Source organism: Protopterus annectens, chromosome 8.part0 (assembly GCF_019279795.1).
Source record: "Protopterus annectens isolate FY-2018-M chromosome 8.part0, PAN1.0, whole genome shotgun sequence".
NCBI lineage: Eukaryota > Metazoa > Chordata > Ceratodontiformes > Protopteridae > Protopterus > Protopterus annectens.
Window position 1 is genome coordinate 134,536,426 of NC_056741.1, and position 26,711 is coordinate 134,563,136.

General features: G+C 41.5%; 1 protein-coding gene across 1 annotated transcript in view; it reads right to left on the reverse strand.

Annotated features, from left to right (window-relative positions):
* Nucleotides 1-26,711, reverse strand: part of LOC122808674 (alpha-2-macroglobulin-like) — a 1,311,252-nt gene that overhangs the window by 466,437 nt on the left and 818,104 nt on the right. The window lies entirely within an intron of this gene.

Consider the following 26,711-nt stretch of genomic DNA (forward strand, 5'->3'; position numbering starts at 1 on the left):
ACATCTTCCACAGATACACAATTTGTTTATAGAGATAGGGAAAGCTATGGCAATAAAGACCCACAAACAGTTTATCAGCAACAGATATTGCGCATCTGACAATTAAACATATGGCTGTAGAGGTCAATACTAGGCTGTTTGCCCTAGGGAATACATAAGCTTATCCAGAGTGTATTTGGTGTCTGCCTCCACAGTACAGTAGGCTACTGTGCCTCTGCAAAGTTAATGCATATATATGCTATCCCCCTTACTGACAGATGGTAATAGATGTACAAACCTGTTTATAAATAATGATGTCAGCACCCTATAAATATTGCAGGAGAAAAAATGATGCCCAGTAATTTGAATAGCGCGCTCCACTAATGTGTCTCTTGTAACTGGCATGACATAGTTAGGTAGGGGTTTGAATCTTACAAATGCTCAGTGTATGTGTGATTGGGGGAGAGGTTAGGGTGTGTGCAATCCTATTTGAAAGAAAAATGTCCCTTTTGGCAAGTAGAAGAACACACCACATGATGCACATTCCACCTTCTCTAAACACTGATGATGTCAGCACCCTATAAGTACAGCAGGAGAAGAGAAACCTCCCAGTAATGCTAATAGGGTGCTCTGCTACTGTGTCTCTCTCAAGTGTCATAATATAATTAGGTAGGGGTTTGAATCCTGCAAATGCTCGGTGTATGTGTGATTGGGGGAGAGGTTAGGGTGTGTGCAATCCTATTTGAAAGAAAAATGTCCCTTTTGGCAAGTAGAAGAACACACCACATGATGCACATTCCACCTTCTCTAAACACTGATGATGTCAGCACCCTATAAGTACAGCAGGAGAAGAGAAACCTCCCAGTAATGCAAATAGCACACTCTGCTACTGCATCTCTTTCAAGTGTCATAATATAGTTAGGTAGGGGTTTGAATCCTGCAAATGCTCAGTTTGTGTTTGGATGAGGAAGGATGTGTGTGTGCAATCCTGTGTGAAAAAAAATGTCCCTTTTGACAACTAGAAGAACACACTACATGATGCACAGTCCTCTTTCTAAACACTGATGATGTCAGCACCCCATAAGTACAGCAGGTGAAGGGAAACCTCCTAGTAATGGAAATAGCGTGCTCTACTAATGCATCTCTCTCAAGTGTCATAACATAGTTAGGTAGGGGTTTGAATCCTACAAACGCCTTCTGTGTTTTTTGTCACACAGTTTGTCCTTGTGTGTGGGGTGTTGCTCTTAATATTGTACAACATAGATTATATCAGTAATGTCAATACACACATGAGGTATGTGTGTGCCACATAGACATATGTACCTGTGACCTTAAATAATTCCCATGTCTGAAGCCTGCCTCATGTGAATACATGGAATTTGCATTACACAACCTTATGACTGTGGCTTTCTATGCAGGGGCTGCATTTGGTATGTGAATATACAGTGAGAGTAGTCTATGGTGTCATCATACCAGTGAGGGATACATGTCTGATCTGGAGCATATAGTCCACATGTTGTTGATGATCAGGTGCAGCATGTTTTCCCCCCATGTGGGAGTGGTAACAAGTTGTTCCATAGAAATTGAGTGTATAAATGCTAGGAACCTTTGAGCTAGGGTGTTGGAGCTAGAGTAATGCTCCCAGTCTATGTTTGGGTAGTTGCAGTCCACCGATATAATGGTGTTTGGAGAGACCTTCATATTTCCACTGTTGTCAGGAAGGCCAAGTGGGTTTCCTGGGTATGGGAGGGTGGTGTGTGCCAGGCTATGAACATGAAGGCAGTCTTATCCACTGTTAGTTGCACATGGATAGTCTCTGATGCTTTGTGCTGTGCCACCAACCTGGAGGTGTGTGTATCTTTGATGAGTTAGGACACTCCCCCTCCTGTTCTGGTTTGGTGCAAGTTTAGGGGCCGACAAGCATGGTATGTGGGATAACCTCGCAGTGCTGGGGTGCACTTGGGAGCCTTGAACCAGGATTCCGTTACTGCACAGATATTGATGTTCTCCATGCTAAGGACAGTTTCCAGTGCATGCATCTTGAGATTTACACTGCTGGCGTTGAGTAGCATTACTATTAGTTTCCTCTTCCTTGTGATACCTATGGAGGTGGCTTTGTCTTTTGAGCCTTGCCTAAAAAAGGCACTATGTGTGTAGCAAGAGCCTTTGCCAATATCCAAAAGCCCATGGGTGACAGGTGCAAGCCGTCCCTAGCAAAGCATTGTGGCTTGTCAAGCATGTCATCCCATGCTGACAGGCATTGGATCCCCTTTGAATGACACCGAAACATAAGCTAATTGTTGAAATTGATCATCCTGTCTTCATATTGTGGCAGCTTTCTTGGTGAGGGTAAGATGCTACTCAAGGTCAGGGTCATACCAGCCTGTGCCACATGCTCAGAGAGCTTCTCTATGTCTCCTATCATGTAGTCCAGGGAGGTACGTCTCAGGTCATTCACACTGGCATGGACAATGCCTGTGTCACATTTGTACATGCCTTGGAGTGACCTGTGTTTTTGTGTTATGTGGCGGATCATAGTGCCCAACAAGCATCTCACCGTGAGCTTCTCCTTGTTCAGCCTGGTGAGCGGGACCTCAGTGTACCTGACGATAGAGGTACCTATTACAAGTGTATCAGGTGTGCTGTTTAGCCTTACGGGCTGTGACTGTTTGGCACAGTGGCTTTGTGAGCTATGGGTTGCACGTGTTCTGTTCTGGGGTAGCGTTTGCTTGTGTGTCTGCTTTGGAGGTGTCTGCTGCTTAGGCAGGATTTTATTTAGGGACTCAAAGTATGTTTCTGTGTGTTTATGTGTTTGGATTGCTGTCGTGGTAGGTCTATGTGAGACTGGTATTGTAGTGACTGTAGTTTCCTTCTCCACCCGACAGGTTTTGCCAGTACTGAGTTGAGAGAGCTTAGCCTGCAGTTTGGCTATGTGGTTGCATCTCTCACATGTGTTGGAAGTTTATGGGAGGGGGAGAAGGTTGTCTGTGTACATGAGGCAGTTGTAACTTTGACCCATGATTCCCAGATTCACCAACTGGACCAGAGAGGAGATTGACAACTGTCCTTTGGACATGCTACAATAGTATTGGGAATTTCTTAATAATTAACAACACAAAGGGCCAATGGGGAACAAGGTACTCAAGCTGAGTTTGTGAGGGTGTAGTGCTTTTAATGTGTTAGTGCTGGCATATATAAATGCTTTGGTGAGCAAGTACCAGGCAACTCATATGCAATGTGTTACAGGCAACTTAAATGCAAACATGACAAATAGTGACTTTCTGTCAAGTGAAACATGGAAATAAGTACAGTAAGCAATACAGATGTCACTAGGGTTCCACAGAGGTGCTGTAAAGCTGCATTTCAGGTGGAATTACTGTTTCAGGGAAATAACAAGCAAACAAGCATACAAACAAAGCTACATGCAGCAGGCCTGGATCTAGTCTATACTACAGCAAACAAGGTGTACCACTTCCAGTAAGAAACAGTGCAAATATGCAGGCACTATAAGCCTTCAGCCAGACATTCACAGGTCAGACGGGCAGGGTCCATCCTCTCCTCCCACAAGATTGCAGACCATGTACCTTCGTAATGTAAATAAGTGGCCTGAAGGCCAAGTGCTTAAACCTGAACTAATACACATTTAGAATAACAGACACTGAGCCCTCAATCAGCAGTTCCCAACTTAGTAGGATGTATGCTACCTGTCCTGCCACCACAGTATCCTTGACATTTAATGAGGCTCACCCTCCTGTCATAGTTAGTTCTGTGTTGTGGGGCTGTCAAGCATGGTATGGGGTGTAACCTGGTAGTGCTAGGGTGCTCTTGGGAGTCTTGAACCTGTTGTGTAGTACTGCACAGATATCAACATCCTCCATGCAGAGTACAGTTTGGACTGCATGCATCTTGCGGTTTACATGTCCATCACTGAGTATCATTACTTCCATTTTCTTATCCCCTGTGCTACCTATGTAGGTGGCCTTCTGTTTACAGCCTTACCACCAGTATGCAAAGATGTGCAGACATTACACTATGGTAATTACTGTGCGTGTACCAAACAATACAATGACAATCATACTGTTACTGCATCAGGCATGCTGGGATATACCCACAATAATATCATTACACTGTACTGTTGACAACATGATAATATTACTACACTTCTGTGTAGTCACCCTGTGCATCAGCACTATGTAAACCTGTTCCTGCATTGATGTTACAGATTGCAGGAGGTGGCACAGTTTCATCATATGCACAGGGTGTGTACTTGGTATGTCTGAGTCTGCCACTGATACAACCAATCAACATGTATGTGTGTGTGTGTGTGTGTGTGTGTGTGTGTGTGTGTGTGTGTGTGTGTGTGTGTGTGTGTGTGTTAGTGAGGGACAACAGTACCAGATGGGGCAATGTTGATGCAGTGTGTGCATGTATGTGTTAGCCCTAGGTGTTAGCATTATGCATGTGTGTATGCATGCACACAGTTCCACCTTGTGGCTGCCATATACGGGTGTTTGTGAACAGTCACAGACTGTACCTGCCAGGTCATACAGATCACTGTCTCTGGCCACGGACATGGTACCTGTGCCTGGCAGGGGTGCTACGGACAGTATCAGGTACTAAGCTAGACTGGTTACTGTCATCAGAAGCAGTTGGTTGGTGACTGGAGACAGGTCCCTGTTGGGACTGTCCAGAGCCACGTGCACGTGGTCTCCTGCGGCGGTCTGATGACAGCACAGACCCAGCATTGCTGGGGTAGGTGCTGCCACTATGGGAGCGGGTTTGTTGTCATCTGCGATGACTGCCAGCTGCTGCTGTTGCTGGCATAAGTCCACGTCGACGCCTCAACCATCCTGCATTGCCCTGGCTCATGGACATGTAGTTGTGGAATAGATCTAATGTGTCCCCCCAACATCTGTCAATGACCTCGGTGAAATTACGGATGGCAGGCGCAACGTCATGCATAGTGTCATTCATAGCAGTGCGATGTACTCTCAGCTCCCTCAGACCCTGTCTGGTGTACCATTCCATACGTGACTGTGCCTGCATTACAGCCCGAAACATAGTTGAGGTTGAAAGACCTCTGTGGGCACGTCTGACAGGGGCAGTATGGCCACGGATGCTCCCACGAGAACCCCTGGACATCTGCCTGTGTGGTACCATGTCAGGACTCTGGCCATGTCTGTTGTGAGGGGGATGCATGTGCCACTGATACCACATTACCCTGGTCAATGCCCACTGTATCCTGTCCATCACCTAGGGACATTGTTGACAATGGATGTATTGACAGGATGACTGTGCGCATTGATGGGGTTGACAGCTGTGTACTGCCGATTGGCTGACCAACAACACACCCTGGCACACCTCCCTGTGCCATTACACAGGTATCAACATTATCACTATCCCCAGCAGTGGATTCAGGTTCCCTGCTGCACAACACCAGAGCAGTACCAGAACCTGTGAGAGGAAGACAGGAAACACAGTTTACAATGTGTACACAATGTTACCACAGATGCACACATGCACACAGGCGCACATGCACACATGCACACAGGCACACATGCACACATGCACACATGCACACAGGCACACAGGCGCACATGCAGAAGGGCACACATGCACACATGCGCACATGCACACATGCACACTCCTCAGTATATGAGATACCAACACACAGACACAAACACACCTGCAATCAAACGCATAGCACTACTGTTTGAGGGTATTATTACTATTAGTATCAAGGGTATTAATAGTATTGTTATTACACACTCACCAGCATGGACTGGCTGCCTTGCTGTTACACCAGAGGGACCTGCACAAATAAGACATTTATTGTCAGTGGGCACAACTGTGCCATTGATACTGTGAGTATGATATAGTTCAGTAGTACAACAGTTGGCTTTCACAGGTCTACTGCTGATATTGAGAATATTACTCTTGCACAATAATTACCAGGATAACAGGTACAAACACAGGACACACCTCATACATGCATAAACTACCAGTGTAGAGAACAGTCAGCTATACATATGGCATGTTACCTGCACGCTCCAAGTCCTGATGCTGGGTGGCTCCAGCCACCATCATTACACATGTGTGCTGATGTTGTTGTTGGGCTGAAGCCACAACACTTAGGAGGAGCCCCTCCAGTCTGTTGAGGGGGGGATGTATAGGTGCCCCACCACCTGTGGCAAGCTGTTGCCTGTGGATATCAGACACACGCTGACGGACATTTCTAATTAAATCACTGCAGTGATGGCGTACCTGCTCATATGTCCGGTTATGCATGCCAATGTCATTTACCCAACGGACAAGGTCTTGCCACAGTGCAGCCCTCTCCTGCTGGTTCTGGCTGGTGCGGGAAAAGAGTGTTGCGAAGTCCCGCACCAGGATCTGGTGTATCTCCTCTTCCTCCGCAGCAGAGTAGGTGGGGTTGCGCTGGTGCACCATTGCCCTGGAAGGAAAAGAAAAATATGTCAGCATGTGATATGGCACACATAATACTCTACTGTAGTGATATCACTGAACTGCCATGTATAGCATCTGTCTGTCTATTGGGAGATACACATGTAAATGACCAGATATCAGTGCTCAGCCGACAACTGTGTGACAGTACCTGGCACACTCCATACAACAAACTAGTATACTCCAGCAGTCGGCACACTGTTTCAGGTCCAATGCACAACATCACACAGGGGGTTTGTATCACGGTAATGTATGGAACATTGTCAACCCATGCACTGCATGCAATGCACTTTACATATTTCACTGGTAATGCACCCTACTCTTTGTTGCCATAACCCTACCTACACCACAGTCACATACAGGGAACCACAGCACAACATATGGCAATGTAGTATGTTTGTATCCCAATACCTGATACATCTGTCTCTGGCCTCACACCAAGGACACACACTAACGTGACAGACAGTAAATCATGCTGAGCAATCACACCATTACAGAACATGCACACAGTCAGTGGCACACTTATTCCACCTCACATAGTTGGTACTGCAATGAGTACATGTGTGTGTGCATTGTGTCTTAGGTAGGTAGTATGCTATTGGCCCTGGGCCTACAGCAGCATACTGTTATGCTACCCTGCCCCTTGTGACACATGTGATGTGATCGTACTTGCTCCTGTCAAACAGTTACACAGGGTGACTCATATGGCATATTATCTATCTGCATACCATTCAACAGGGGTATGTCTGACATCTACTAATGGGGAGCCTTGCTTCTTAATGCTGGGTGGTTTACTCCAGGGTATGTCGTATTTGTGGGTAGGAACCTGTACCTCCACCATGTGCTCTTTACTGCGGTGACAAGGATGACAGACATAGGTCATTTAGGCTGTGGATGTTGTGAGGTGTTACCATGGTTGTTGGACAACTGTCATGGGTGTGCCATAACTATGTATATCCAGCAGTGGTAACCTCTGTGTAGGTAGTATGAGGGCACTCTGTGGTCTTGTCAGTCACTCTGCATAGGTAATGTGTTTGAGGGCATTGTCACTGTTTGTTAGGTATGACTGTGTCCTTCTCCCTTTCTGTAGTTTTCATGGGAGATACATACCGTGTAGGACATTGTGAGGTGTAGAGGGGTACAGTGACCTACATTTCCATAGCTGACACACCATGTCTGCTGACACATACCATGTGCAGGTATTACAAGACTAGTGTGCCACTGTGAATATCAATGGGGAGGCTATTGTACACTTGTTGCCCATGTTCCCTCCTGACACATGCAGTAGTAAGCAGGCAACCACATATGTGGTGGTTAGTGGTGTAAGTGTTTTGGAATGGGGTATGGTACTCCAGTATGCACACTGGTGTTCAGTCCATGCCTTTGTCACCAGTCACCTGTTGCAATACATCTGCACACATGTGCCTTGCTGAGTATATATATATATATATATATATATATATATATATGTGTGTGTGTATATATATATATATATATATATATATATATATATATATATATGTGTGTGTATATATATATATATATATATATATATATAGAGAGAGAGAGACGGAGAGAGAGCGGGGGGGGGTGGAAGAGAGAGAGAGAGAGATAGTCATATACATACATATCTGTAGACAGTCATATCTGTCTGTATATGTGTATGTATCTATATATATATATATCTATATATGTATGTGTCTATTACATATATATGTATATACATTTTCTATCTATCTTTTCTATCTATCTATATATGTCTATCTATTTCTACATCCCTCTCTATGTATACATATATGCATATTATATATATATATATATATATATATATATATATATATATACGTATATAAATATACATAAGTATACATATAATATATATATATATATATATATATATATATATATATATATATATATATCTTTTTATTTACACATACGTATACACACACTAACATACTGCTAAACATCCATTACTGTACAACCTACATTGTACGTTGCACTACAACCTACATTGATATGTGCACATAGCAACCTTCACATACATATGTATGTCCAGCCTTCACTAACTGTTGCAGTATGTCCCCTGCCCTATGCACATCTTCATATATACAGATACAGACTGATAACACATATGGGGGGTTCACAGTATTACCTTTGTTACTGCTGTTTGTGATGGCTTGCTGCTTGGTGGCCTGCTGCTGCTTATCTTGCCGGTTGATGTTTGTTTCAGCTGTTTCAGTGTCAATTTCTGTTTATCTGTTTTTTTTGTTTGTTTTATTTTTGTTTTTTTTTCTCTCTCTCTCTCTCTCTGTCTCTCCCTCCAGGTGGTGCAATGAAAGTATTGCATGTGTGGACTGGGAGTACAGGATGCTTTTGTAGGTATATGCACATGTGTATGTGATGGCCTCTGCACCAGTTGTTAGCCAGCATTTACTAATTGCATGCAGCCTGCTGTGTGGTGATTGCAGTTCTCACTGTGATTTCAGGACAGTGCTATAAAATGTTATAATAGGTAGGCGTAGCCCTTTCAGATTTTCAGGGTGGGGACCATGCTGGTATGCTGTGGACACTGTTCTGTGAATGTAAAGGTTGGTATGTCTCTCATATTTCAGGCTGTGTTGTAGACACTGCAATGCATGTTGTACTGAAACCTGACTATTGCTTCCTCCAGTTTATTCTTCTCAGTGTGTATGTTAATTGACACCTAAGAATACTAATACTGTTTAAATGGGAGTATGTGCTTTCCTGTGGGACTTGTGGAGTAACTGGTATATAGCAGTGGCTCTTGCAATTTGTTGCTATGGCTTCACTATTTGGCCTTTACATTCACTCCTTGTATGCCTGCTAGGTGTCTTTACTGGAATGTGTTGCTATGGCTTCCCTATTTTCCATTTGCATTCACACCTTGTAATGCTTGCTATATTTCTTTGGGCAGCAATTCCTTATATGTTTGTTGTGGTAGAGTGGTACTACATGCAGTCTGGTCTGGCCAAGGTGTGGGGCTTGACACCTACAAGGGTATTTGATTTTGCTGCTGAGCAGGCCTCAGATACTCTCAGGTTTATCTTTTATCAACCTCAGGGAATGGTACATATCAGTGGGACACACCCGTGATACTTTTCAGATATTCTGCATACTTTCAGTAATTGATAGTTACCATTAAATGGGTTAAAACACCTTTATGCCTACTGTTAGTGCATTTCACAAGGAGTCAGTGGGGCACAGTTAACATTTGTTTTCATATCAGGGACATCCCTGTAAATCAGTCACAGTTGCGAGGTCTGGCCTCTTACCTATTCAAATATGGCAGTGTTTATCCTGCTCTGATAGTGTGTGTGGCTTGCAAGGTGCTACTGTCACATTATTACCTACTAGCTACCAACTAGCATGGCTGTTTCTCTTCCCACACTAATGTTATACAAATCCACAAGAATTGCCAGTAAAGATACATGAAAAGCTTTGTGTAATAGCCTTCCTATATTCCCTTTACATCCATTCCTACTATTTCATGATATATTGCTTTCAGCACAATGTTCTTGTATATCAGTCATGGCTTAGTGGTAAATCATGCAGACTAGTGTTTCCAAGGTCCTGGGTTCAAGACTAACAGTGGGATTTTACTTTGCTTCTGAGCAGACTACATGCCTTGTCATTCAGAGTGACTAAGGCAGTTGTAAGCGGGTTAGCGCTGGTCTGCGCAGAGCTCACGCATGCGCACTGGGGTTTAGCTTCATGCACACACGTTTAGCTAAGCGCACACAAGCACATACCTGCTTACAAGTGCTTACTCTTGCGCACACCCGCACTAATTTCTTTGAAAGAAAAGAAAATGGGGAGATAGGAAAGTGGTGAAAAAGGGGGCACAAACAGGGTAGGACAGAAGGAAAACAAGCTCGGGATTTGCGGGAAGGGTGTAGGAAAGGCCCATAGCTGCCCATTTCTTTATCAGCAACAGCTGTGCATATGTGTGGAATTTGGTGTGAAATTTGAAACCTTCCACCCCTGAGAGAGGGGTGAGGACAACAAAATATGTTGTACAGCCAATTGTAATTACCAGTTCACATGTCCAACATACATGTGTGCAAAATGGGCAGCTATGTATGGGGCATAATTTTTTTGCGGGAACAGAGTGCCCTTTTTTTTTTTTTTTTTTTTTTTTTTTACAGGTGAGAGTGGAATGTCAGGTGCAGGAAGTAGGTATATTTGGGGAGGTAGGCGGGGAATGTTAACAGACAAGAGAAACAAGACACATACAGGGACAGAGTATGACACATGTGGGGGGGAAACAATTGACGGGGACGGATGTTTGGATATCGCAAGCCCATAAGCCCACAAATGGCAACAGTGGAACTGAGATCCCCACCCATGGGCAGTTGCCACTGCACCTTCACTGCCCAGGACGGGGCTGTGCTGGGGGCTGTGTAGGATGGGCAGCAGGCACACCCTTGAGTTGCGCCACCTGTGCCTCAAGCTGGCATAGGGGTTCAAGCACAGAATGCCTGATCTCGCTACGCACCACAGACCAGACACTATGGAGGGTGAGTGGACGGTCTCCTCCGGCCACACTTGCAGAGGGGGGACGAGCCCCATCTCCTGCAGTGCTTCCACTCAAAAGTGGCACAGGGCCACCGGAGGAAGGTCCGGCCTGGGTACTAGTGCCAGGTGCACTCGCCAGCTGAGTTGGGAGAGGTGGGTCCGCTGGAACCCGCCTTCCCTGTCATCCTATGTTTAGCAATATTTTTTGACATTTTGGGTTAGTAACAAACAATACCATTCAAAATTAGTTTCAACAGCATGCATCAGTATTCCCATTAACCAAACACCCATGAATTCCAAACAGTGAACAGCAAGCATAACACATGCATAATTTGAACAACAGTACACAATCCAACAGCGGGTTGATTGATGGCAACAGGCCATCAGGTTTGGATATGTGAACAGGGCACATGCATCAACGTACATGCAAATATGTATGAACCAACAGGACAAATGTCCAGAGGAATTAATTGTGAATACACATACCTATTTGATGTGGAATGGATTATTTGTGAATATAGGGTAGGGTGAAGAAATATTTCATTAACAACTTCAACTACCTATACATATGCTGTACATTTCTAGTAGCTGCAGATATATATACCCTACAGGTCTTACTACAGTTTCCTATATGTAACCTTAGGTATGTTGGTGATGGGAATGTTACTGCTACATTAATATACATTGCATTTTTATTCATACACATACATATCTGGCTGTGTTCAGCTACAGCAGCCTGCTACATTTGATTTATATGGCTCTAGACAACTGTGGATGTTCGGTATTTCATACAACCATACTATCTCCATATTGCAAGGGTATAGCAACATATCCAAATTGTGGGACAGACATTCCAACTTCAGTACTTTATTACACACATTTCACTTTTTGGTTGTGCCTGTCTCATTCATTTCATTATGTACTGACTGCAGTATACTTTATTCAGGAGTTATTACAACTTTCTTGATGGATTCATACCTCTTTCTCACACTCTCACTTGTTTTATTTTTACAATTCAGGATGGTACTTAATTCTAGGCTTTGTTAACATGTTTTACTTGGTTACAACAATCCTTTCCAACAGACTCACTTGTGTCATGTGTCAGATTTTAAACGGGGATGTATTTCACACATGTGTTGTACCTAGCTTGTTTCGCAGTAATTTTCAGCCTGCAGCAGGTTATCTACTATTACAATACAGGTGGAACATCTCTATTTCAGACTTGTTTCATTTTTATTTCTGGATTACAGGCTGCATCACTTATCTAATCACACAGTACTAGCAGAATCTCTCTTACACTGTTATTTGAACTTTATTAATAAGTAACTACACTGAACTCTTTTGCAAGCTGTCCCACTTATATTGTATAACAATTACAGGAAAATAATTACTAACCTGCCTGGTGGCGCAACCTCACCAGCCTATCAGCATAAGCTCACCGATTCTCAGAACGCACACCTGCAGATGTAATATAAATGAAGTAATATTGGAATATACATCTCCATAATATCAGCTAGGATAATTTCTTACATACATAATTACATGGCACTTACTCAGTAGTGGGGTGTTGGGCATTTGCCGGGCCTCCTGGATCCAATGGTTCAGTTGGTCCTGCTTTCGTCTCTTCAGGTCCGCATGGTGGTGACGGACCTGTTCACCAGTCCTTGGTATGCCTGTGGCACTGGTGAGATCATGTGCCAACCGGTCCCATGCCTCAGCCTTGTACGCTCCCCACAGGACCTGGCATTGCATGAGTTGAGCCTTATGATCGTGGACAAGGAGCCAAACCATATATTTGGACTCCTCAACACCCCACCACTGTGCTCAGAAGTGACTACTCTCTCCTACACCTGCCATCCTGACTGCAAATAGGTTCCACAATCAGTTATGCTGTGTATTCCCACCTATGGGGCTTATATATGCCGTTTTTCCCACACTTATCTGTGATTGGCCAGTCTTTGTCATGCTTCTCTTTCCATTCATTCCTATATATATATATATATATATATATATATATATATATATATATATATATATATATATATATATATATATATATATATGCATATATGCTAATACTGCATTCCTCAGTACAACTGTCATGGCTTAGTGGTTCAGTTCTTTGACTATGGTGTAATGGTATCCTGGGTTCGAGCCTGGCCATTGCTTTTTTTATTTTATGACTGTCTACACAGGCTAGGAGAGGAGATGTGTCTCTGTAAAGGCAGTTTTGATGCAGCTTGCTCAACGTTGCCCGCCGGTAAGCTGGTGGGCGCGGTGCGCAGCCCTGCGCAAACGAGTTACACTGGTTTACATGTTATTTGGCTATAAGCATGCATATTACGCTCAGCTCAGCTATGGGCACACAGTTTCAGCGTGTTAAAGCACTGCTCAACTCCAGGCACCCATATTACACCTGTTAAACCAATGCTCACCTGCAGGCAGTCATACTCAGCTTGTTGGAGCGTAGCTCAGCTATGGGTACTTATAATTTTTTTTTTTTTTATTGTATCACATTTCTTCAAAATACATGGCCCATTTCATTACATTTTACCTAAATTATAGTTATATATATATGTACATATATGTCAGGGGGATTGTTTCGTGCTTATTTCACTAAAAATAAAAAATGATGATGTTGGGGCTCGAACCGTGACTGCCTCCTCTTTGGCCGACATCTCTACCGCTACGCTATTGCTTCTTAGCTTACTTTGCATATTTAGATCTTATATGCTTTTCCACTGACTGCTAACTGTGGCTGAACGAAGAGCACACCCGCGCAAACAAGCGCAATTACGGGCAAACATTTTTAAAATTAAAAAAAAAAAATTTAACTGTTCATTTTTACGTTTTACATTTCAGTTGGGTTTATAGTCTGTGGGGGCATGTGTGGTGTTGTGTTTGTTGACATTTCCGCGGATTCACTTGTGGGGGTTTCCTTTCGTGACTGTGACTCTTCTGGGGGTGTGTCCGTTTGCAGGGCTCGCCCTCCAGACACGCCCCTACTTTCTTACATGGACCGTGTTAGCCTTGGGTGTGAGTCAGCATGTCCTCATGAATATGCATGGCATGCTGACATCACACCGTTTAACTGCAGCCTCCGTGTAAGACTTGTTAACTCTTACACGGAGGCTTCGTGAATCCTGCCCATTAACAATTTATAACTTGTTTGTGCCGCTTGAACCCATCATTTCTAAATTTACTGAACATGTTTTCTTTTTCTAAATGCCATACAATTTACCTTTCACATTGCTGTCTAAACTGGTCTTTCAAATTCACTCAGTATATTACATCTTTTGTCACAGTTTCATACCACTTAAATACTGTCAGCCACTTTTCTACATTTATAAGACTATTCACTTTTAAGGAAATTCATGTAAATTTACACCATCCTTTCTTAGTGTCCAAATGTCTTAAAAGTAATATTTTTCTTTTCAGTCCTTTACACACTTTCCTAATGAACTCTTCTTATATTCATGTTCATCCACACAACCGTCAGTTTGTAGGACCTCATATTTATTTTCACATTCAACATCAACTACCTTTAAATACTGCAGTCCCTTCAACTCATGTCTTCATTTCAAAATGATCTTCTAAACCTTCTTCTTGCTCTTCGATGTTTTGATTTCTATTGATAACCTCTCTTTCCAATTTTTGCACATGGATTTGGGGTATCCCATCAGCAATGACAGTCATCTAAAGCCAATATTCACACCACCAGGTGGCTAGCCCTGCCACAGTTGTTCTTCCTTGCCACACAGACATGCAATTGCACGTATCTGACCAATTTAGTGTGACCAATCTACCTACTGCATAGCTTCTAAAAGTGTGTCACAGTTATTGCCACTTGTTGCATATCATCATCACCCACCCCTTTCATCTACACATTCTGGATCATACTCTTGCACTTTAAAATTCTCACTTTCACAGTCAAAGCATAAACATCCTTTATTTCTGCATTTATAACAAATAATTTCACAGTTCTTGGCAACATAACCCCCCCCCCGCCACACTAATTACATATTTGCTTATTACTTTCAGTTAAATAATTCACATCCCTAGTAAAACAACTAGTTTTTGACCGTCTTATATATCTTAATGTTTGATAATGATATTATTTTTGTCTACAGTTACCCAAATTTCCCAAGGTCCATTCCATAACTCTGTTTCATCTTACATGTTTGAAATCTGAACATGTTTTGCAAGAATCTCTTAAATAGTCCTTAATATTATCTTCAGTGATGATATCAGCCCTGAATTGAACAATTACGTTTTTACTCTGAAAATTCACTGCCATGGTATATGCATACTTATTCCATGGAAATTTTTTTCCACCTCTAATTTTGACAAAGAAAATTTTCCATCAATTCAATTGAATCAAACGTAATGTCCCAAAGCCATTTGTTCCCAAAATAAATCAGAGAATGAACATTCACAGATGTAGAACATAATATATTAACTAGATTGCACCAAATGAAACAACAAGCTACTCTGTCTCTGCGGTCTTTTTTGATGAAATGCAAACCATTGGTCAACTGCAGCAAATTTTGTACAGCTTTTTTACATTTTCTGCACCATCCTGGATATAGCTGTTTGCTGCTTAAATAGCTCTTTGAAAAAAGGGGGATGAGGAGAGAGGAGTTTTTTTTATTTGCTTAAAAAAGATGGGTTAAAACAATTGAATCATTCCCTGAATCAACTTTCCCCTTTCATCACACTTCTTGAATACCTCAGCTGAAGAAGAGCCAAAAGAAATTATGTGCTGAAAAAAGAATTAAAAATTTCAGTTTTAATATCTTCAGGAAGGTTTTGGAAATGAAGCCAAACCAATTTTCCCATCACTGACCGAGAAGAAGTAGCCCTGGAGAAAGAATTAGCAGCATTCATTATAAGTACACTTTAAATCATGCTCAGTAACCTGAGAAGCAGATGGTAAAGAGACAATTCAACTATTTTTACCTCAGATGAAGGAAGGTTAACTATCAGCATTTGCACGTTTTCAAAAGACAAAAGTAAAAACTTTAACACATAAGCTTGACAGTTTAAAATCCTGAAAGTTAACATAGCAGAAGAATATACTTTCTTAATACACTTTTTTCCCTAAATTGTTAAAACCTTTCCCATCCTCTCACAGGGAATAGTATTAGCAGAAGCAGATGAAGATAGAAAAATTACTACTGGGTCTGCTTTAGGGTTGTAAAACAAATACTTATGAGTCTGAAGAACCCAGTGTATCCTGTCAGACATACTGGGGACAGGAGGTTAACCATCAGAAAAATTAGCAGCAGTGAGGAAAAATAAAACTTTCTTTAAACAGGCAAAAAGGAAGAAGCAGGTGCAGCTGTAGGCATATCCAACTCTTCATATTACATTTTCTGTGCTATAGGAAGTTTATTATGTTCCCACTGACAAACCTCTCTAATAAAAAGAAACATCTTCTAGAGGGGAATCTGAAACCATACTTCCCTCAGAACGAGACTATTCATATTGAGAAGAAATTCCTGAAGTACCTCCACCTCCATGCAATACTTTCCCATCTATCTTTCAGTCCAAGTCAGAAAAAGTGGGAACTCTTTTGCTTTCCTTGCCTGAAGCAATAGTAGGGAAGGAAAAGGCAGAACGGAGTTCTTGAGCAAATCTCATCTTATCTTCTCTGTCCATAGAAATAGAAATATAGGTAGGCAAGATTTTTTTCTGTGTTCAGCTTTCTTGGGAATCTCTATGGAACATTAGTGACCCAAGGTAGCCAACCTGAGCCTAGATTCAAGATCCCTATCTTGGCTGAGGGGAAGAACCTTCACTTGTCCTTTTCCCTGAGTCGGAGAAGAGTGCTCCTTCCTTGCTCACCAAAGGCATCCCTAGAGTAGCAGAGGGAATGGCTATCCCCCAGTCCTTGTTTGCTGTATGTGCAACTCCAGAGGGAGCTGGGAGAAAAGATGAGGAGTCTGAGGAGCAAAGAGTGGCCACAACAAAAGCATAACAGCAGCCAGACTGACACCCACAGACTCCCTTACAAACAATTTCTTCTTGTGGACAAGGGAAGGTAAAACTGTGGAGACTGGTGGATGCTTCATAAATGGCAGGTAGAGAAAGTAAAGTGAAGAAAACATAGTGCAGTTGTGTAAGTAAACTTACCATAACAGTAGATATTCAAATCATCACTGTTGCAGTAGTCATAGCTATACAAGCTATTTCCTGCCAAGGATATACCATCTGGCCAGCTTCCAAAGCTTCAGGGTACTTCTATGCACCCTAACTGCCAAGCAGCTTGAGCGGAGTTGACTAAAAGACAAGTTTGAGTGCCAAGCCCTTCAAGGCTTTCCTGCCAACAGAGAGAAGGAGACTGAGCCCTGAAAAAACAATGCTAGAAACAACAAAAAATAAAATGTCCGCACCCTGGCATAAACAACATACCAACAAAATACTAGGGGTGGAGGGAATGGGCACCTACACTTAGGATAAGATTACTTACACAACTGTACTATGTTCATCATATTGATCACTGCTTCAGTAGCCTTACTGTATGGGTAGATTACCATAGCGTACTACATTTAGGAGGTGCAAGGACAAGAGTCCAGGACCCCTGGATAATGGTCCTTGCAAACTCTGATTTACACCTAGAGAAAGAATCAAGCTTATAGTGCTTTGTAAAAGTATGTACAGAGGACTAAGTTGTTACTAATAGAACATTTCAAGAATCCAACCTTTCCAAAAGCCACTGATGAAGCCAAGGCTCTGGTAGAGTGATCCTTGAGCCTACCTGGAATAGTTTGGTTGTGATGAGTATAACAAAAGGTAATAGCCTATGGCTACTATTTTGAAATAGTGTATTTTGAAACAGGATGCCCCTTCTTCTTACATTCATAAGAAATCAACAACTGATCAGAACATCTAAAAGATTTTGTTCTGTCAAGATAGTACCTGAGATGTCTATGAACATTCAAGGAATGGAGTATCCTTTCTCCCTTATTTTGGTTCAGAAAAGAAAATGAGGAAATGGATAGTTTGACTTAAAATAAACCAGATAACACTTTAGACATAAAAGAAGGATTAGTTCTTAAAGAAACTCTGTCTTGGTGGAAAATGAAATAGGGCTGACTCACCGGGTCTATATCAGAACACCGAAAGTTCACTTTTTTGAATGTTCTTACATCGACCCCTAATCAGCAAACGCTGACAACATCAAACATTCAGAACAGCAAATTTTTTCCTAGGGAAAAAATTTGCTGTTCCAAAACACATACACACAACACAAGCACACCAAACAAACAGCAATCCACACACATACACCCAAAATCTTACAGCTAACCCTACACTAAACTGTACAAACACCACTGACTATCCACTTACTTTAACCCAAACCCTAACCCTAAGGTCCATCACTATCACACACTCACCTCACCCGCACCCTAACCCTAACTCACCTAACCCGCCCTAACCCTCATGTCCACACAATCGCACACATACCTCCCTCGCACCCTAACTCACCTAACCCATGCCCAATCTCACACTTACCTGAACCCAACCCGTAACTTTCCACCACAGCGCTGAAAATAGCGAAACGACAGAAACGGACAACCGAATTCTTTCCCTAGGAAAAAATTCGGTTAGCTGTCATTTCACTATTTTCAGCATTCGCTGAATAGGGGTCGATGTAATTACATTCGAAAGTATGAACTTTCGATATTCTGATATAGACCCGACTCACCATATGAGTTTGCAGCTCAGATACCCTTCTTGCAGAGGTCAGATCAATCAGTAGAACTGTTTTTCATGTTAAGAATCTTAAGATAGTCAGATTTGCTGATTAAAACAGATAAATAGTTTTTGATATGAGACTTCATTGAAAGAGGAGGATCCATGGGCAGACATGTTGAAATGGCTGATAAATGAAGATTGACAGAAGAGTAAGAAAGGTCACAGGATAGTAATGCATACAAATATTGTAAAACCAGAGAACAACTAGCCCTGAATGGGTGCTGGTACTTTTGTTAGCCCCAACTATAAAACTTTTTACATTTGCTAATATATGATTTTCAAGTAGCAGGTTTTCTTGCCTGCATTAGTACCTGCTGCACTTCCTCAGTAACAAGGCACCTAAAAGAAATTAGGACCCAATCATCCAGGTGGTCAATTGAAATCGATTGGAGTCAGAGTGTATTAAACACCCTTGCTCTTGTATGAGTAGATCCAGTCTGTAAAGAAGCTTGCGGTAATTGCCCCTGGCCAAATACAAAAGAATAGAGAACCATGGTTCCCTGGGCCAGAAGGGAATCACTGTAATGATCTTGGGGGATTCCTTCTGAATCTTCAGAAGTACCCTGGATATTACTAGAAGGGTGTAAAATCATAGACGAACATTCCTGTCCAAGGAAAAGAAAAGGCATGGAGTCCTGGAGCAGAATCTTGCCAGCTGATTGTTCAGAAAGGAGGCAAAGGGGTCTACTTGAGGAACTCCCACAGCTTTCATGGAATGTAAGGAAAATTGTGCTATAAACCTATATCACGAGCTAGCATAGCTAGCCTGGAAAGGCGGTGCGACCTGGTTCTCCCTTGCTTGTTAATGTACCACATGACTGTGGTATTGTCTATAACAGCTTGAGGAGGTCCTCAAAACCAGAGATGATTCAAAGAGTTGAGTGCCTTGATAAGGGCAAGCATCTCTTTTATATTTATGTGCTTGCATCTGTCCTTGGTGTCCCACACACCTTACACCTTTATCCCTCCTGAAACTGTTCCAAAGCAAAATCTGAAGCATCTAAGCTTACTAACTGCTTTAGAATATGGATGGAGAAGGGGAGACCAGGATTTAGGGATATCTGTTACATCCACCAAGTGATTTTTCTTCTGACAAACTCCAGCACTGGGATTTGAATAGACAAAGGGCGTTAGTGCAGGGACCAAATGGACTTCAGACACAACCATATCTTTCTCATTTGGAATCTTGCCAGGGGTGTCATGAGAATCATGGAAGCCATGAGACCCAAAATCCTGAGGTATTCTGTTGCAGTGACGAAAGTCTGAGTGAAGACTTTAAAAATAGATCTAGATATAGATATTTTTTCCTGTAGAAGAAAAGATATTTAAACTGTGGTGTCTAGCTGACATCCAAGAAACACAATCCTGTGAGATGGAGTCAACAAAGACTTTTGAATTTTCCTTGGAATCCCAGCTTGTGTAAGTGATCTCTCAACCAAGTGAGAGATTCCTGACACTTTGAAAAACACTCTGCTAAGATAAGCACGTCATCTAAATATGGAAAAAAGTGGACACCCAGTAGCCTGCAATAAGCTATAACTGGAGCTGGACATTTTGAGAGCATTCATGGTACAGTGTATAGTCCAAAAGTAAGGCACAGAACTGATAATGTGATGCAAACACTCATAACTTAAAAAAAATCTGTAATATGGATGAATGGGGGTGTGTATGATGTGAAGTGACATCATTTTGAATCTGGGCACTATGACAAACAGGTTTAAGAAAGAAAGATCCAGAACTGGTCTCCAATCATTTTCTTTGTTTGTCACTAAAACATCCTTAAATAAAACCCATTTCTTACTTGGGAAGGGGGAAATGGTCCTATCATTTCCTGACACAGCACACGATGAAGGATAGGTGGAAACAAGAGAGTATGGACTGGCAGATGAGAAATTACCCAGTGGAAAGGAGGCATTTTCCCCCATTGCCATCTGCAGTCTTGATGAATGATCTACAGAACTCAGTTATTTGTAACTATCTGTTGCCAAAGAGAAAAGTGGAAATTCAGACTTTCTGAAAGACAAAAGGGGCTGCCAAGAAGGGAGGGGGTAACAAAGTCTCTTCAATTGTCATTCTGACTTATTGGACTGTCGTTGGTTTGGGGAGTTTTAAAAATTCTTTTTGGAACCCCTTGCCATTTTTTTAAATGTCTATTTACCTGCATTTTGTTGAGACTGCTTATTTTGTTTCTTATCAAAACTGCATGAGAAGTTAGAGAATCCCTTGGAAAAATTGGAAAAGGATGGCTAAAAATCAGTTCCCTGTATCAGCTTACCCCTTTCACCACACCTTTTGGTCACCTCTAAAATAGAAAAGAGTGTCAAAAACTAAATTTTAATCGAAGGGAGAATTTAAAAAATTCATTTTTATCATCTGGGAGGTTTTGAGAATGCAGCCATGCAAATCTCCTCAAAACTGTACCAATTGTCATCACCCATGAATAAGTATTGGTGGAGTGATACACACAATGTATATAATGATAATGACTTGAACAAGTGAAAAATTAAATTAGAGCAGAAGAAATGTAGACAAAACATTCCTCATACTTTCGCAATTAGTTAGGACAAACCTTAACATATGAGCCTGACAATGCAAAAGTCTGAAAATCAAAGCTGCAGAAGCATTCACATTTTCCTCATACTAACCAATAATCTTCCTGTCCTTATCAGAAAGAGTAGGATGGAATTAACTAAGTGTTTAGCAACTAAAGGATTAACTAAAGCTATAGCTGCTGGATCAAGTTTGGGAAGAGTTTATGAAATCTTAAAAGACTGAGGAACTTTATACTTCCTATCTTCCCTTTTAGCTGGCTAAATGTCAGGTAAATTGCAGACCACAACACACATATCCTCCAAGGTAGACAAAACTACAGGAATAGGTGCAAGTTTTGGAAATTCCTTCTGTAACATCTCATAGTAGTTTCTGAGGGACTGAGAAAGCAACCAACCTGCCAAACATGAACTGAGAATTTCTACACTTAATGTAGGTTCACTGACAGGACACTGCTTAGAAGTGGATGACATGATGATACGGAGGAGGCTGGACATCCTATGTATCCAAGAGATGAGATGGAAGGGCAGTGCAGCAAAGCCACTTGCCTTGGGATCCAGAGTCTACTACTCAAGTAGAGGGCAGGCTAGAAATGATGTAGGAATTGTGGTTAGAGAGAGGCTTCAGAAGGCAGTAAGAGATATCATCAGAATTAATGACAGACTCATGGCAGTCAGACTCCAGTGTAATGATAGGGCAGTATTCCTAATCTCAGCCTATGCCCCACAGCAGGGTTGTGATGGTGAGGAAAAGAGTGCATTCAGACAGCAGTTGCAGGACCTACTAGATATAGCAGGACAACATGAACTGGTGTTAATAATGGGTGACTTGAATGCACATATCAGGACAGACAGAATAGGATATGAGGACTGCCTGGGTCCACATGGGTGGGGCAACAGGAATAAAGAAGGAGAAGCCATGGAGAGAAAGGCATATCCCAGATGACTGGAGAATAAGCATACTCTTGCCAGTGTACAAGAACAAAGGGGACATCCACAACTGTGGGCAGTACAGAGGCATCAAACTCCTATCACATTGCATGAAAATCCTAGAGCGGGTGATTGATAAACGGATACACAGAGTAGTAAAATGTAAGACTGGAGATGAGCAGTTTGGATTCAGATCAGGATGCAGCACAATTGACCCAATGTTTGCAGTGAGACAGATACTTGAGAAGAAGCTAGAGATGAGGGAGTTGAACTGGGCATTCCTAGACTTGGAGAAAGCATATGACAAGGTCCCAAGAAAGCTGATTTGGGCAGTACCGTAGTGGTTTGAAGTCCCAGAAATATTGGTAGAATTAGTGCAGGCTATGTACAAGGACCCAATGTCTCAAGAAGGAACAGTGTTTGGCCTCACAGAAGGTTTCCTAGTGGGAGTGGGTGTACATTAGGGTTCAGCTCTGAGCCCACTACTGTTCATACTGCTAATGGACGACATTGACAAACAGGTTGGAGGGGATGGATCAACAAAGCTGCTGTATGTAGATGATGTGGCAGTACAGGCAGACTCTGAGCTAGAACTTCAGCAAAGGATAGGAAAATTTAATGCAAATCTGAAGGCACATGGGATGAAACTAACCACAGATAAGGCAGTGGTAATGGCAGCAAATTGGGGAAATCAGAAGAAGCTGAGAATAGGGATAGAAGGTAAGATAGTGGAACAGGTAAACAGCTTCAAGTATCTGGGAGTGGTAGCTGAAGAGAAGGGTAGTCTGAATGAAGAGGTCAGAGCTAGAATCAGAGGGGCTGCAGTCAACTGGCAAAGAGTATCAGGTGTAGTCTATGACAGAAGAATGCCAAAGAAGCTGAAAAGTAAGGTGTACAAGACAGTGGTGCAGCCAGTGCTACTGTATGGTACAGAAACCTGGGCAGTAAAGGCAGAACAGTTTAAGAGGCTAGAGGTGATGGAAATAAAGTGAGTGAGAAAGGTGATAGGATGCACACTGTGTGACAGATGAAGAAATGAGGACATAAGAGCAGAAGCCAAAGGAGCTCCAATTGCAGGAAAGATCAAAAAGAACATATTATGGTGGTTTGAGCACATATGTAGAAAAGCAGAAGACAATCTGGTGAGGAAGATTTGGGACAGACTGGAAGAAGGTAAGAGGAAATGAGAATGTCCAGCAAAGAGGTGGATGGATTGTGTGAAAGAAGATCTGTGACAGTCAGGCATGAGTGTTGAAGAAGGCAGGAGTGTAGCACTGAATCGAGAGAGTTGGTGAAAGTTAACACGATACCCTGACCCCATGTAGAAAAATGGGAAAAAAGGGGGATGATGATGATGATGATGATGATGATGATGATGAGAAAGCTCGGTGTTCTCATACTGAAAACACTGCCCCATTCTAGAAATAGTCTCAGAGTGATAGAAACCTCCATAGAGGGAAGCAGAAACTGAGCTTCCCTCTGAGTCTGAATCAGAAATGTGAGGAGAAAACTCAAGTACCTCTCCCTTCATCTTCCTATCCAGATTCAGAATCTTTTCTGTCTTGAGGAAAGTAAGTATTTCTCTTTCTTTTACCTGAAACTACCTTATAAGAAGGTTCAGTAGCCTGAATTAACCCCTGAACTAGACCCAGTAAACTACTCCTCTCTAAGGAAATTTGAGGAGGAGTAGATAAATGATTAGTTTTCTGCTTCTTTTTGACAAGAAAAATGGGACCAACAATGTTGTTAGTGGCAACAGCAAATTCCTCAGGGATGGGTACAACATTCTGGCAAAACAGGGAAGCCTTCTCTATTCCCTCTCCTAGGACTGATGACAGTGGCACTCAGTCACCCACTGAGGGTACCCCAAAAGCTGCAGAAGACATGGCTAAACCCCAGTCCATAGTGGCTGTAGGTGCTATACCAGGGGGGATTTGGGGTAAAAGATGAGTGGTCTGAGGTACAAAAAATGGCCACAGATGAATCAATTATCTGCAGCTGAGGCAAATTGCTAGTCTGCTGTTGTAGCAAAGGCTGTTTGCTTAACTTTTTCTTTTTTGTGTCTGGAATAAGGACTGACCATGGGACTGATAGTTTGTTCCACGATCAAGCCAAAAGTAGTGCCTCCTTCCCAGGGAAAACAAACAACAAATACCAGTAAAAATAGAGTCTTTTAAAAGTTACTTTTTTCCCAAGACAACACAGTAAAAAGCAGTTTAAAGCACTATGACAGCCCCACAAAGTAAAATAAACACAATTTCTCCACAGAAGAAATGTTTTTCATACACTTTAAATAACTTTAAAACTGACAGGAAAAAGAGTGCTTCTCTTTAAAAGGACAGTCGGATGGCATTCTTCTAAAGCACAAACTCCTAACTTTAAAATTACTTTCCTGAAGAAGAAAGTATAAATAATAAGCACAATTATTACACTCCCGTAGCTATGCTGAGGTCTGTTATTTATGTCTTTAAAGGGGAAGTGTGCATCAAGATGCTAAGCTCTTCTTGGCTTACAGTGCAAATGCATGTGAATAGGGTTAAGTTCCATTCTGGGTATAAATACCTAAAGCTCACCCCTAGGTGTCAACCATATGGCAATCCAGAACCACCTCTCTCTATAACAACATGGGTAAGCTGGCAATGGCCACTTACTTTTATCCTTCTTGGTCAGCTCTTACAGATTGGCAAGCTACTAATCAAACTCAGGTGGCCTGCAAGTTAGCCAGGGATGTTACCTCTCTATACCACAGAGCTGGTTACAGATCAAACATGTTAAACTTAAAACAGCTATTTAGGAACACTGAAGAACATAACCTCAGTTTTACTGAAATCTAAACTAAAGACTATAGCACTGAAACAAGCATTATTTTTTCAATTAAATGCTTAAGAATGAATTAACTGAGATGGATGATTTGTATCATATATCAGGTCACTATGTTGCTTGCATAAAAAAAAAAGAAATATATATATATATATATATATATATATATATATATATATATATATATATATATATATATATATATATATATATATATATATATATATATATATATATATATATATATATCATGATATGACCAAAGGAATTAATAAAACTAGAAAACATGAGCAGAAGTGGTTCTGATCCTTAAAGTACCTGCACCCAATCCAATTCCTCAGGGTAAGCATGGGTCTCTCTTATTTAATTTGTTAGATGGGAAAGCCAACTGGGTACCAGGGCTCCTTTTCCAGGGTGACCCAGGCTGACTTATTTTATTTATTTATTTTTATTTTATTTGCATTTGTTTACTGGGATAGTCTAACTGAACATGCAAAAAAAATGTCTTTTCAGCTGAGGCCAAGGGAGAAAAGCCCAAATACAAAAAATATGAATAGCACAATATATTAAAAAAAATCTACATAATGCAAGTGCAGTTAGCACAATGAAATAATACAAGTTTCAGAATTGAAATACAATTACTATTTACATAAAATTATTTTTTTTTTACATAGAGGGATACAACTCACTGAAGAAAAAATATGTACTGAACAGAGATAAATGAATGGAGCAAGTTCTGTAGGGAATCCTTATGAACATAGTAGAGTAATCAGATGCAGACAATGTAATCAAGATGGAGAGAGAGAGATGGCAGAAAAGGAAGTAATAATGCAAGTTATTGAGTGGAACTGATGAAGTATATGCAGATAGACTTAGTGATTTTATAGTAGAGAAACAGAATCAGAAACTCCTGTGATATGGCATATAGTTTATTACAGAGAACATCAGGAATTTGTGTAGAGTCAATAAAAAGTCGTGTACGGAGATGAATAACTATTACACAGAGAGAGAGAGAGAGAGAGCAGGACTTGATACGTTTGATATTAAGAAATGTAGAATAAAAAAAAGAGGGCACAGGAAAAAATGAAAGATGTAAGCCAGCATTTTTGTCAACTAGATAGTCATTCATAGGTAAATGGAGGCAGAAGGATTCAAGCTCAGAACTACAGCAAGTAGCTCATTACCGTCTCATAGCCTTAATCAGCTGTCCTAACTGCCAGTTATGTTAACCTCAGGCATACAGTTAGATAGGTGATGTTTGGAACAAAAATGGTAAGTGGTGATAGCCCATAACTATGGAGTTTTACAACTAACTTATAGTATATAACAAAGCCAGAGGCTTTAGTCAGATAAACAAAGGTAGCTCCTGTTCGTTTGCCCACTGTCAGTAGCTCTCCTGATTCACAGCCACTCTCTCACATTCTTCAACAGTCATGCCTGACAGTCAACAATCTTTTCTCATTTAACTATCCATCTCATGGTTAGACATCATCATCTTATCTTGTCTTTTTGCTATGTCTCTCAGATCCTCTTTACAAAATTGCCTTCCTCTGGCCTGCATATATGACTGAACCACCAAAGTCTGTTCTTGACCTTCTCTGCAGTTGGCATTACATTGGCTTCTGCTTTGATGTCCTCATTTTTTTCATATGTCCCACAAAAGTCATCTAA